The following is a 14,063-nucleotide window of genomic DNA, read 5'->3' as shown; positions in this document are numbered from 1 at the left end:
GAGCTGCAGGCTGAGCTCCCGGGTCCTCTCTTCCCCCCTCCCCTGCTGGCTGCCTGCACGCATGATATCTCTGATCTCCCCTCCGGTTCGTGAAGGCACATGGTGCTTGGACAGTGCCAGCCTTGCATTGGCCAGCAGGGGAGAGCATCTGGGGGGGAAAGGGCAATTGCCCGTTGCCCCCCCTGGATCCACCAGTCATATATATATATATATATATATATATATATATATATTTCTTTCTCCCCCTCACTGCTCCTCTGTGTCCATGTCACCCCTCTCCTTCCCAGTCACTCTCTTCCCCCTCTGCCTCTTTCTCCCCCTCCCCTTGTGTATCTCTCTTCCCCTCTGTCTCTTTTTCCCCCTTTTCCCTGTCTCTCTCTACCATCTCTCTATCCCCCTCTTTCTCCCCTTGTGTCTCACTCTCCCTCCCTTTGTGTATCTCTTTCTTCCCCTCTGTCTCTTTTTCCCCCTTCTCCCTGTCTCTCTCTCCCTCTCTACTATCTCTCTATCCCCCTCTTTCTCCCCTTGTGTCTCACTCTCCCTCCCCCTCTGTCTCTCTCTATTCTCCCACTGTCTCTTTCTTCCCTATCTCTGTTTTATTTCCCCCCTCCCCTTGTGTCTCTATATTCCCCCCCTTTTGTCTCTATATTATCCCCCCTTTTTTCTCTATATTATCCCCCCTTTTTTGTCTCTATATTATCCCCCCTTTTTTGTCTCTATATTCCCCCCCCTTTGTGTCTCTATATTATCCCCCTTTTGTGTCTCTATAGTCCCCCCTTTTGTGTCTCTATAGTCCCCCCTTTTGTGTCTCTATAGTATCCCCCCTTTTTTGTCTCTATATTATCCCTCCCCTTTTGTGTCTCTATATTCCCCCCCCCCTTTTGTGTCTCTATATTATCCCCCCCTTTTGTGTCTCTATATTATCCCCCCCTTTTTTGTCTCTATATTATCCCCCCTTTTTTGTCTCTATATTATCCCCCCTTTTTTGTCTCTATATTATCCCCCCTTTTTTGTCTCTATATTATCCCCCTTTTGTGTCTCTATATTATCCCCCCTTTTTGTCTCTATATTATCCCCCCCCCTTTTGTGTCTCTATATCCCCCCTTTTTTGTCTCTATATTATCCCCCCTTTTTTGTCTCTATATTATCCCCCCTTTTTTGTCTCTATGTTATCCCCCCTTTTTGTCTCTATATTATCCCCCCTTTTGTGTCTCTATATTCCCCCCCCTTTTGTGTCTCTATATTATCCCCCCCTTTTGTGTCTCTATATTATCCCCCCCTTTTGTGTCTCTATATTATCCCCCCTTTTGTGTCTCTATATTATCCCCCCTTTTGTGTCTCTATATTATCCCCCCTTTTGTGTCTCTATATTATCCCCCCTTTTTTGTCTCTATATTATCCCCCCTTTTGTGTCTCTATACCCCCCTTTTTTGTCTCTATATTACCCCCCCTTTTTTGTCTCTATATTATCCCCCCTTTTTTGTCTCTATATTATCCCCCCCTTTTGTGTCTCTATAGTCCCCCCTTTTGTGTCTCTATAGTCCCCCCTTTTGTGTCTCTATAGTATCCCCCCTTTTTTGTCTCTATATTATCCCTCCCCTTTTGTGTCTCTATATTCCCCCCCCTTTTGTGTCTCTATATTATCCCCCCCTTTTGTGTCTCTATATTATCCCCCCTTTTTTGTCTCTATATTATCCCCCCTTTTTTGTCTCTATATTATCCCCCCTTTTTTGTCTCTATATTATCCCCCCTTTTTTGTCTCTATATTATCCCCCTTTTGTGTCTCTATATTATCCCCCCTTTTTGTCTCTATATTATCCCCCCTTTTGTGTCTCTATATTATCCCCCCCCTTTTGTGTCTCTATATCCCCCCTTTTTTGTCTCTATATTATCCCCCCTTTTTTGTCTCTATATTATCCCCCCTTTTTTGTCTCTATGTTATCCCCCCTTTTTTGTCTCTATATTATCCCCCCTTTTTGTCTCTATATTATCCCCCCTTTTGTGTCTCTATATTCCCCCCCCTTTTGTGTCTCTATATTATCCCCCCCTTTTGTGTCTCTATATTATCCCCCCCTTTTGTGTCTCTATATTATCCCCCCTTTTGTGTCTCTATATTATCCCCCCTTTTGTGTCTCTATATTATCCCCCCCTTTTTTGTCTCTATATTATCCCCCCTTTTGTGTCTCTATACCCCCCCTTTTTTGTCTCTATATTACCCCCCCTTTTTTGTCTCTATATTATCCCCCCTTTTTTGTCTCTATATTATCCCCCCCTTTTGTGTCTCTATACCCCCCTTTTTTGTCTCTATATTATCCCCCCTTTTGTGTCTCTATACCCCCCTTTTTTGTCTCTATATTATCCCCCCCTTTTTTGTCTCTATATTATCCCCCCCTTTTTTTGTCTCTATATTATCCCCCCCCTTTTTTGTCTCTATATTATACCCCCCTTTTGTGTCTCTATACCCCCATTTTTCCTTTCAGATTAGAGGCAGTGCTTACACCATAGGGATATCCAATCTGGAGGGAAAAACAGGCAGGCAAATCTCCAAACATTTTAACCCCTCCCCTAATTACCTCCTTTCCAATAAGTAGCAGCTCCACCTGATCATCCCCAGTTCTTTGCCTGCCTTCGGCAGGGGAGGTTATGCAGGAAGGTTCTCCAGGAAGCAGGTGAGAAGGGCTGAGGCTCGGGAGGCTCTGCTTCCTTGATGTTCGGGTAAGTAGCGTTTAACACGCCGGACGGCGTGGTCCCTCAGAATTTATTCCGTCTCTTGCCGTGCCAGGTGCCGGTCTGACGAAGGACGCAGGCGTGCGTCGGCTGGGAGGTCCTGTCGGTGGAACGCACACACAGGTTGCGTTGCGTTCCACCAGGGAGTCGCAGAGCGCTATGCACATGCGCAATGCGAACCTGGATTCAGGCGCCAAATTTGAACTGGGCGTTTTTGTTTGGTTACAGGACTTAAAAGGAGCATCCCCAGCAGCAACCTCTGTTTGCCAGGAGCTCTCAGAACGGTTTGCAATGTGTGTTTCTCACCTGCCCTCCAACACACTCTTGGGCCATTTAAGGTAAGACTGATTAAGTTTTTATTTAAATGGTTCTAGCCTGAATCTTTAGGGAAAAATTTTGTCTATTTTCCCTTGTTTGTTTTCTGTTCCCAGTATATAATCCTGAAAATTTGGATAAAGTTGCTGAGAAGGGGAAATGTACATCTAGCCAAGCATTTAATGTGCTCTGTGTGTGGCTATCTTATGCCAGATGGTTGTAAAAAGAAAACTTTGCTCTGTGTGTTCAAAGAAGCTTCAGAGGAAGCACAAAGAACAGTAATGTCCACTTTATCAGCTGGTTGCAACAAAGTATGCAGCGAACAGTTGTGGATATGTGGTCAGCAGCATTACAGACAATCCAGGCTTCGGTTGCCCAGGATTCTCAGCTTGTAATACATGCTAACAAAAAGCCTAAGATCTTGGGAAGTTCCGATTCTAGTTTGGAACTAGTGGTTCTGAGTATGGCGATAATTCAGCAGTGCCTCATCAAATGAGGAATCTGCATTCCCAGTAGAATCCATTTGGGGAATTGATTAAAGAAGTGCAGTTGCATTTGAACTTGAAGAAACAGGGTAAAAGTCCTATAGGTTTCTTTTTCACCCACAGATTGGGGTATTGATTTAAAAGAATGGAAAATTCCCAGGTCACATGCTGGTTATTGGCTAGACAGTTTTTATTTCTCTCTTTCCATAGAAGCGGTACAAGACTGTATGCTGGATACTGTCCCTGTAGTGGGCGTTCCTATTGCTCAAATAGGTAAGAAAACTACATTACCAATTGGAGTTTCAAGCGGCCTCAGGAGGTCATGGTTGAACGCATGGACTCCTCCTTAAAGATGTTGTTCATCTCTTCGGCAGCTCAAGCTAAAGCTTTGATTACGGGGTCATCCGTTGCCAAGGCCCATATTTCTTTGGTTGGAAGAACTAGAAAAGGAAGACCCGTTAAAGCTATTATAAAATATCAGTATGGCATCTGATTTTTAGTGGATGCCTCTGCAGAAAGCCTGAAATTATCGGCCAAGAATATAGGTATTTCAACAGTCGCCAGAAGCGCACTTTGGCTTAGAAATTGGTCAGCAGATGCGACACCTGATAATTCACTGTGTGAACTATCTTTGAACCTGGAAGACTTTTCGGTTCAAAGCTGGATGAGTTGTTGAAACAGGTGAAGGAAGGAAGGAATGCTTTACCAGTACCGTATGGGAAGCAGTCAGAAGCCGTAACGCAGAGACACTTCCCTCATTTAGAAGTTCCTCTCTTAGAAACTATTTCAAGGGTCAACAGAAAGAGCCTTTGATTATAGGAAGAAGTATCGACTCGGTTACTAAAAGAGTGGTGGAAGAAGTTCCTCTAAAGGAAGACATCAAGGCACCTATTCAAGACTTTTCTTGGTGCCAAAACCAGATGGTTCGTTCGGACCTATCCTAGACCTAAAGGCCGTAAACAAGCGGATTATCATAAAGAAATTCCTCATGGAAACAGTAAAGTCGGCTGCTCTGCTTATGCACCCATAAAATTGGTTTGCTTCCCTGGATTTGAAAGATGCCTATCTTCATGTACCCATAGCAGAATCCAGCAAAAGTTTTCTACGGATGCGGTGTGCTGCCAATTGGTAACCATACATTACCAATTCAGAGCACTACCTTTCGGCCTGGCATCAGCGCCCAGAGTATTCACATAACTTCGAGTAGTAGTTCAAGCTTTCTAAGAAGTATGGGCATCGCTGTCATTCCATATTTGGACGACTGGCTGTTGTTTGCAGAGTCCCAAGTTCAACTACAGTTAGACCTGGGGACAGCCATCAAATCGCTGGAAAAGCATGGCTGGCTAATAGATTTCAACATATCGGAACTAGTGCCAGTTCAAAGGATCCAGTTCTTGGGTCTATTTTTGGATTCTATCGCGATGAAGTTATTCCGGCCAGAGGGGAAGATACTAAAAGATCAAGCGGTTAATCCGGAATCTCTGAGAAAAAAGTATGTTTTCAATCAGAGATGCCAGGTGCTTGCTGGGTCTGTTTACAGCCTCAATCCCGGCAGTCGCTTGGGCAATAGCCAGAATGAGACCTCTACAAAGTTACATTCTGCAGGTCTGGTATCGACAGGAACTCGGCCTAGATAGGCTGATGAGGTTTAACGATCTAATTTTGAAAAGTCTGCAGTGGTGGACATTTTCTCGATTCCTCCACGAGGGTCTGTCTTTCCGGATGAAGTCCTTTACTATCAGTTCAGTTTCTCATCAAAGTTCAACATATTCGAATTCGTTCAGACAATCGAACGACAGTGGCATATTTGAACATACAGGGAGGTACGAGATCAACATGATTAGAAAGCCTTTGTTCAATAATCATGCTGTGGGCAGAAGTGCACCTGATGTCAATCTCTGCAGTTCACATTTTAGGAAAGTTCAATGTGGTGGCAGATGCCCTGAGCAGGCATCATTTGAAACAAGCAGTTGGGTCCCTGTCATGCAGAACTTTCAAGTTCAGCACAGTCCGCTTCGGTGTTCCGGAGATAGACCTGATGGCACCCAGAGTGAACAGGAAGACAAGACGTTTTGCATCCCTAACTCCAGCAGACAGGCCGGATTTCATAGATGCCCTGTCATTACCATGGAAGTTCAACCTGGCATATAGCTTCCCGCCAGTAGTGATTATTCCCAGAATACTTCAAAAAAGTAAGGCTGGGAAATGTAAGTATTATCCTAATCCGTCCAGGATGGCCAAGAAGTAGTTGGTTCTCGGTTCTCCTGAACTTTCCGGGGGCCACCTTTTGGAAGCTTCCTCTTTTCAGGAGTGATTCTAGAGGACGCCATGGTGCCTCTTCCGGCCCTTCGGAGATTCCGATTGACGGCCTGGTTTCTGGACTCCAGATTTAGAGTGTAAAGGTCTGGATCCTGAAGTTATAAAATTTTTTTTTTTTGTTGGCATCTACTTCAAGGTTCTACGTTAGGATTTGGAAGTTTCAGCGATGTTGTAGGTTTGAAGTCAAACCTGTTTCCGCGTCCATCCAGAAGATTCTATGCTTCCTTCAGATGAGATTGGCAAAGGTATTAAACCTGCTTCTTTTAGTTTACATGTTTCTGCTATCGGTTTCTTCTCCCTCAGATGTTTCACCTCGAATTTTCTGATTTCAAGGTTCTTCAGAGCTCTGACACGTTTGGTGCCCTTTGTTAGGGAAACCTGTCCTCCCTGGGATCTGAATTTGGTCCTTTCCGCGCTTTGAGTACCGCCTGTTGAACCATTGGAAGAAGTTCCCTGAAGATGTTTTCTTTGGATACCGTTTTCCTTTGATGGCTATTCTTCAGCTAAAAGAGTATGTGAGCTCCGAGCGCTTCGGGAGTATTTTCCCTTTTTGGTTTTCATCAGGACAAGGAGGTTCTGAAGCTCGATCCTTCAGGTATCACTAAAGTTTTTCTGTTGCCAATGTCAACCGAGAAGTGGTTTTGCCGACCTTGTGTCGGAATCCGTCTAATGCCTTGGTAAGTAATTTTCTCTGCTTAGACGTAACGATAGGTCTTTGGCAATATCTAAAGCTACGGAATCCTTCCGTTAGGATATCGGTATGTTTGTCTTGTTCATAGGCACACAGAAAGGTATGTTGGTTTCGCAGAGTTCTCTGGCTAGATGACTGAAGGATTGTATTCTGTTATCTTATTCTAAGAGTGGCTCGGAATTTGCAGGCCCTATAAAGGAACATGCTACTAGAGCTGTTTTGCCGTCAGGGGCTCTGCGTGCAGCTACTTCTCCGTCTCGATTTTGTTCAGCTGCTAATCGGTCCTCTCTCCATACGTTCTCAGGACACTACAAGTGGGACATACTGGCCTAGGAGTATGCAGCTTTTGGGCGCAGGGTGCTTCAAGCAGTAGTGAACTGAAACCCGCCCTCAGGATCTGCTTTATTATATCCCTATGGTGTAAGCACTGCCTCTAATCTGAAAGGAAAAACATAAATTTTACTTACCGAAAATTTCTTTTTCCTGAAGATTAGAGGCAGTGCTACAATTCCCGCCCCTTTTTCTAATAAACTAAGTAATTTTGCAGCTATTTTGGCTTATGTATTGTCTGGGGATGATCAGGTGGAGCTGCTACTTATTGGAAAGGAGGTAATTAGGGGAGGGGTTAAAATGTTTGGAGATTTGCCTGCCTGTTTTTCCCTCCAGATTGGATATCCCTATGGTGTAAGCACTGCCTCTAATCTTCAGGAAAAAGAAATTTTCGGTAAGTAAAATTTATGTTTTTGTCTCTATATTATCCCCCCTTTTTTGTCTCTATATTATCCCCCCTTTTTTGTCTCTATATTATCCCCCCTTTTGTGTCTCTATACCCCCCCTTTTGTGTATCTATACCCCCCCTTTTTTGTCTCTATATTATCCCCCCTTTTTTGTCTCTATATTATCCCCCCCCTTTTGTGTCTCTATACCCCCCTTTTTTGTCTCTATACCCCCCTTTTTTGTCTCTATATTATCCCCCCTTTTTTGTCTCTATATTATCCCCCCCTTTTTGTCTCTATATTATCCCCCCTTTTTTGTCTCTATATTATCCCCCCCCTTTTTTGTCTCTATATTATCCCCCCCCCTTTTTTGTCTCTATATTATCCCCCCCTTTTTTGTCTCTATATTATACCCCCCTTGTGTGTCTCTATATTATACCCCCCTTTTGTGTCTCTATACCCCCCTTTTTTGTCTCTATATTATCCCCCCTTTTTTGTCTCTATATTATCCCCCCTTTTTTGTCTCTATATTATCCTCCCCTTTTGTGTCTCTATATTATCCCCCCTTTTTGTCTCTATATTATCCCCCCCCTTTTGTCTCTATATTTCCCCCCCCCCCCCCCCATCCCCTCCTCCATTTACCTGAGAGGAGTCAGAGGGGGCCGGAGGAGGAGGAGGTCTCTGTACCACCGGACCGGCCACCCGGTGGCACATACCTCTGCAGCCCCCAGGTGCCGCGGCCCACCGGGAAATTTCCCGGTATCCCGGTGGGCCAGTCCGGCCCTGTGCGCTAATGCGCATTAGGTCTCCTCGGCCGGTGGGCGGGATCAGTCTCGCCCACCGGCCGACGTAGGCAGAAGGTGGAGCGGCGGGGGAGGAGCAGGCAGCGACGTGGGACATGTCGCTGCCTCAGGTAAGTCACTGAAGGGGTTTTCACCCCTTCAGCAAATGGGGATTGGGGGGTGGGAGGGAGAGGAATCCTGCAGTGCCAGGAAAACTGATTGTTTTCCTGACACTGGAGATTCCCTTTTAAGCATTTTAAAGTGACACAAAGTTGTATTTTGAGAGGCTAACTCAAATGAATTTTTCCTGTAAGAAGAGCAGATTTAGCTTTACTTTCATGAACAATTAAAAATGGTTGGCACTAAAGTTTGTGCGCTGACCTATAGTTGGTGAATACTATACCAACACAAACTAAAATGACTGGTTTCATTTTCATGCTCACAATATGGAATCCTGGTTACATACATATCATTTAGTCAAAAGCTGCAGAGCTTGCTGCCTCTTCTCTGCTTGTTCTGCTCCTCTCTGTTTGCTCTGCTCCTGCACACATATTGCCTAATACATACACACCCACACACACACTGCCTAATACATCCATCCATCCATTTATACACACATATTGCCTAATACATATACACACACACTGCCTAATACATCCATCCATACATTTATACACACATATTGCCTAATACATAGACCCATAAACGCACACTGCCTAATACATGCTCACTGAATACTTACATCCATACACACATACTGCCTAATACATCCATCTGCACACACATATTGCACAATACATATATTGCCTAAAACATACACCCATACACGCACACTGCCTAATACATACATCCATACACACATACTGCCAAATACCAGACATCCCAAGTCTCCCGGTAGTTCAGGGAGACTCTCGCATGTTGAATGCGGTTTCCTGACACCCGCAGATCATACACAATATCCCGGAAATCACACACACAATCAAATCTATAAAGTATGACTTCTGTGCATGTCAATATGTATGACAATGTCTCACACTCTCACTAACACACACTATTCAGTATATACACACAATGTCTCACACTCTCACTAACACACACTATTCAGTATACACACACACACACACAATGTCTCACACTCTCACTAACACACACTATTCAGTATATACACACACAGTCTCACACTCTCACTAACACACTATTCAGTATATACACACACAGTGTCTCACACTCTCACTAACACACACTATTCAGTATACACACACACACACACAATGTCTCACACTCTCACTAACACACACTATTCAGTACACACACACACACACACACACACACACACAATGTCTCACACTCTCACTAACACACACTCTTACTGAACTATACACACACAATGTCACTCACACCAGTTTAGTCACACTTTATACACACACAAACATCCCCAAATCAGCCCCCTTGGGCTCCATGTGGGCCATACCTGTGCTTGTGCTGTGGAGGAGGGACCATTCTGAACTTACTGCTGGCTGGGCTCCCTCCATGTTACTGAGAGCACAGCCCCTGAGCAGATCCTGCAGGCAGGGGAATCCCCCTGTAAACATGCACAGACACTGGAGGGAGGAGGGAGCAGGAAGCAGGCTGTGCTCACTGAAGGGGAGACTTCTAGTGCTGTGGAGGAGGAACCATTCTCCAGCCTGCAGGAAGTCTCCCATTTGTTTCTGCTGGGGGAGCAGGAGAGCAGTGCACAGTGAGCACAGCCTGCTCCCTCCTCCCTCCAGTGTCTCTCCTGTTTACAGGCAGGGGCATTCCCCTGCCTGCAGGATCCATCTGCTCAGGGGCTGGGCTCTCAGTAACATGGAGGGAGCCCAGCGAGCAGTAAGTTCACTTTCAATTGGGGGGGCACATCCTGATCTGGGGGGGGGGGGGCACATCCTGATCTAGGGAGGGGGGGGGGCATGGCCCCCTCTAGTGACGCCACTGTTGCATACTGAAAATAAAGATTGACAACAGTGGTACTCACCACTGTTGTTAATACATGCGAGACTTATTGTTTAACCAGCTAGCCTTCTTATATCAGTTTAGCATTTTCCTGTTGAGGTCACATACCTGAATAGTCTACTACTATTGGGCTTAAGCTACAATAGGCCCTATCAAAAGCAACTGGCTTACTGTGGAAGAATGCCTAGGTGCCTCAACTATAGGCTACAGTTAAAAAACTTAACCGTATCAGCCTGATTATTTAGCTAGCAATGTACAACTGTATTACTCGCGTTGTTACCGATTTAACCCTCGCACTGACTAAGCCTGATTACAGCGTAAATGTACACTTAAAATCAAAACTATACTGTTACAATTATTGAAGCCTGAACATGTTGTCAAAATGTGCCTACTAACTATCTAAACAACGTAAACCTTTCATCTTATTACTGCAAAAAAAGTGCAAGATTTACTACCCCTATGTTCCAACTGTTCGTAATGTGCTAGAGGAATGCCTTTGGGGTACCTCATAAGCAACTGTTATCATCGTATGCACTACAAAAATAAAGAATTTTAAAAAAATCCTCGGTAACTCTAACTCTAACTTTTTAACTCTGATCTAATACGAAGCTGAGAGGATGTGTCGCTGAGGTGTTGTCACTGAGGTGCTGAGAATCTGTCGTCGGGGGAGGTTAAGGACGCTGGTAATTCCCAAAGTTGCAAGTTGCTATCTGCTTCTATCTATTATTTGCAAGTGGGTCTCTGCTATCTGCTATCTACTATCCGCTATCTGACAACTGCTATGAGTTGACGTTTGTGAGCCGGAGCTGAAGTTGCTAATAAGCAGAGTTTAGCATCTACGACCGATAAATCTTGTGGAGCTCTGGCCTCTAGAGAAGGCACAAAGAGAAGCGTGCAGTAGCCTGTAATATAATACGCTGAACTTTGTATACTGTATGCCGTTTGCTGAAGGTCAACTTTTTAAAACCCTTTATAACATCTTGTAAATCTTTATAACTACGTATACTGCTTTTTTTTGTTGCACTCCACAGTGATATACCCTGCCCCACTGGGTTAGTCTAGGCTTAAGCCTTCATAAATCGGTGCAAGACTGTGTAAAACTAAGTGAAAGACTAAGCACTGCAAGGTGAGCTGAAGAGCAAAAAGGAAAGGAAAGGGAAAGAGACGGGGAAAAGAAAGGGGAAAGAGGAAAAGGAAAGGAAAACAAAAAAGAAAAAGATAGGTAAGGGAAAATAAATAAATAAATCAGTAAAAATTAAGTAAATAAAAGAATGCCGCCATCTAAACAGACAAAACTGATGGATTCAACAAGATATGCAAAAAAAGATCGGCAGCGACAAATACAGGAGGAAAATGATGAGACCATGGCCGTTGCTGGAGCAAGAGATACTGAGGAGGAGGAGTATGATCATATGCAAGATAATGATCATATGCAAGATGAGGGGAATATTTCTAAGAAATTTTTAAAACAAGTACTCCAAGATTTAAGGATAACCATAAAGGAAGATTTTGCCAATATTATAACCAGTATACACCAGGAGCTACCTGAATTGGGAGATCGCACTGATTACTTGGAGAAAAAAATCGGATGACCTGAGTAAAGCACATAATGAGTTAGATGAGAAATCCATTAAATTGGAGTAGGAAACTAGAAAATTATGGCACAAAGTGGCAGACCTGTAGGACAGGTCACGCAGGAATAACGCAAGATTCAGAGGTGTGCCAGAATCAGTTGAGGCTAATAAAATTGTGGAGTACATTACAACACTGTACTATTTTTCTCCCATCTATGGATAAGAGCTGTTGGGGGATAGAAAGATCCCACAGACTGCCAAAACCTGCAAGATTTACGTTGCATATACCACGGGATATTATTGTTTGTTTTTATCGATATACTGCGAAGGAAGCATTATTTTCTGCAATACGTAAGACATCAATATTACCCATTCCCTATGAAGCAGTAACAGTCTATACAGACCTATCACGTCTCACTATGGCAAGACGCCGGGAATTCTCTCAGTTTACCCAAGTATTATGTGATAAAAATATAGCTTATCGATGGGGGTTCCCGACAAAAATCATAGTATGGAGGAATGGGAAGTTGACAGTGTTGGAAGATCCACCAAAGGGCGAGACTATCTTAAAAGAATGGGGTTTTGATTATGAAAGGGAGAAAACATTGAGACAAGTTGCCGCATCTCAAAGTGTACGACCAGAATGGAAGATCCTCAATAACACCTTGAGGACAAAATAATATTTCTAAATTTTTCCTCCAAACACATCTGTATAATCACAAATTATCAGGCAGTGGGATACCAATATTATGTGATTATGTGAAGCTGGGGAAACACTGCAAGGTTATAGTTTTTAAGCAATGCTAGTTTTGCATGCATATAGAATAGAAATGTAACCACTTTAAGGCAGAGGTATGTCTTAAAACGGCTTTTGAGTTGGTTTAACATACATTTTCTATGGATTGTTTAACAAATACTCTTTTGGACTGTTTATTTGTATGATCCAATGAGTGGGAATTGGTGCAGCTTTGGTTCCGGCTGTTTTAAAGGGACAATAGGTATATCTTTGTTTTTGGATTAAAAGTGGTTGTGGTAGTAAATGATCATGACTTTAAAGTATTTGATGTAATCTCTCCCTGTATATGTATGCCCCTTTGGTAGAGGGAAGAAAGGGAAGGGAAAGAAGGAAAGGAAAAGAAAGAGGAAAGAAAAGGGGAAAGTGTGAGAAGTAAGGGAAGGAAGAGGGGAGGGAGAAAAGGAAGGAAAAGGGAAAGAGGAAAGAAAGGGAAAAAGAAAGGAAAGAGAGAAAAAGGAGGGGGAAAAAAGAAAGAAGAAAGGAAAAGAAAGATAAATAAAAAGGGAAGAAAAAGGGAAGAGAGGAAAGAGAAAAGGGGAGGTATTTAGCTCATTTTAATTTAATATAACTCAGTGATGTACTGTGTGGGAAGTGCTAGATCCCTAAAGGTGGAGGTAAAAGCGGATGGAGTTTAGGCTCAGGTTTTAAAGGGATAATCGGACCACTCAGGTCTGGGCCTGGTTAGCGGCTGGGGAAGATTTAAGCCCTGGTCTTAAAGGAATAATACATAGAAATTTTGTGTTTTGTTTTTTCCCTTTCCATATATGTTTAGTTCAATGAAGGGAAGGAAAAGGGAGGGGAAAAGAAGGAAAAGGAAAAGGAAAAAGGAAGGGGAATGGATATGCCTTTGGAAATAGTATGCCCAATATCACTAAATATTTATAGTAGGGAAAAGTATTCTGTATAAAATAATAATAAAATAATAATAATTTAACATTATTAAGGATATTTGTTCCGACTGGGATCCCTAATGGAATTTAAACTGGAGCATGCTTATTGGCATTATTTACCCCCATTTATCACATTCAAGAGTTATTGTATATTTTTAGTTTGTTTTTTATATAGAAGTAGACTGAGTGGTTTAGATACCAGCACCAGTCAGTAGGTGGAGCGCTCAAAATGAGATAACTTACCCCCCTCTTAGGCTGTTTGTATAACCTGGAGGTGGGAATAAAAGTAAAAAACACTATCGTGTAATACGTTTTGATAAGTGGTGAAGTGGTGATAAAAAATAGATCCACTCACATGGTTCTGAGTCTTAGCTGGATAGGCCCAGATCACTTGGGCAGGCGTGTTTGGGATAACAGGAAACCTTACACTGAAGAGGAATCACGTTGTACCTTTAAGAGATAAAATGCCAAATCTGGTGTAGCATATAGATGTATATTAATGTAGATGGCAAAATATACAAAAAACTGCTCACCTGATTTAGAGCCTAGACATTGGCTCTAAGTTTGTGGGTATATGTGTCAATAAGTGGACACAAAACCCTATAAATGGACAGCAGGAACACAGGATATATCCATCAACAGGAGGAGGAGGTGGAGTTAGAAAAGAAAATTTATTCCAAAATGTAAAAAACACTGAGTAAATAAAATAAATTTAAATAAAAAATCATAAGATAAAAACAATATTGTAAAATAGATCCTCAGTCCTGTGGAGTGTCCGA

The sequence above is a fragment of the Pelobates fuscus genome, chromosome 8 (genome assembly GCF_036172605.1).
Source record: "Pelobates fuscus isolate aPelFus1 chromosome 8, aPelFus1.pri, whole genome shotgun sequence".
In the NCBI taxonomy this organism is placed as follows: Eukaryota; Metazoa; Chordata; class Amphibia; order Anura; family Pelobatidae; genus Pelobates; species Pelobates fuscus.
Note: the sequence above shows the minus strand (reverse complement) of the source record.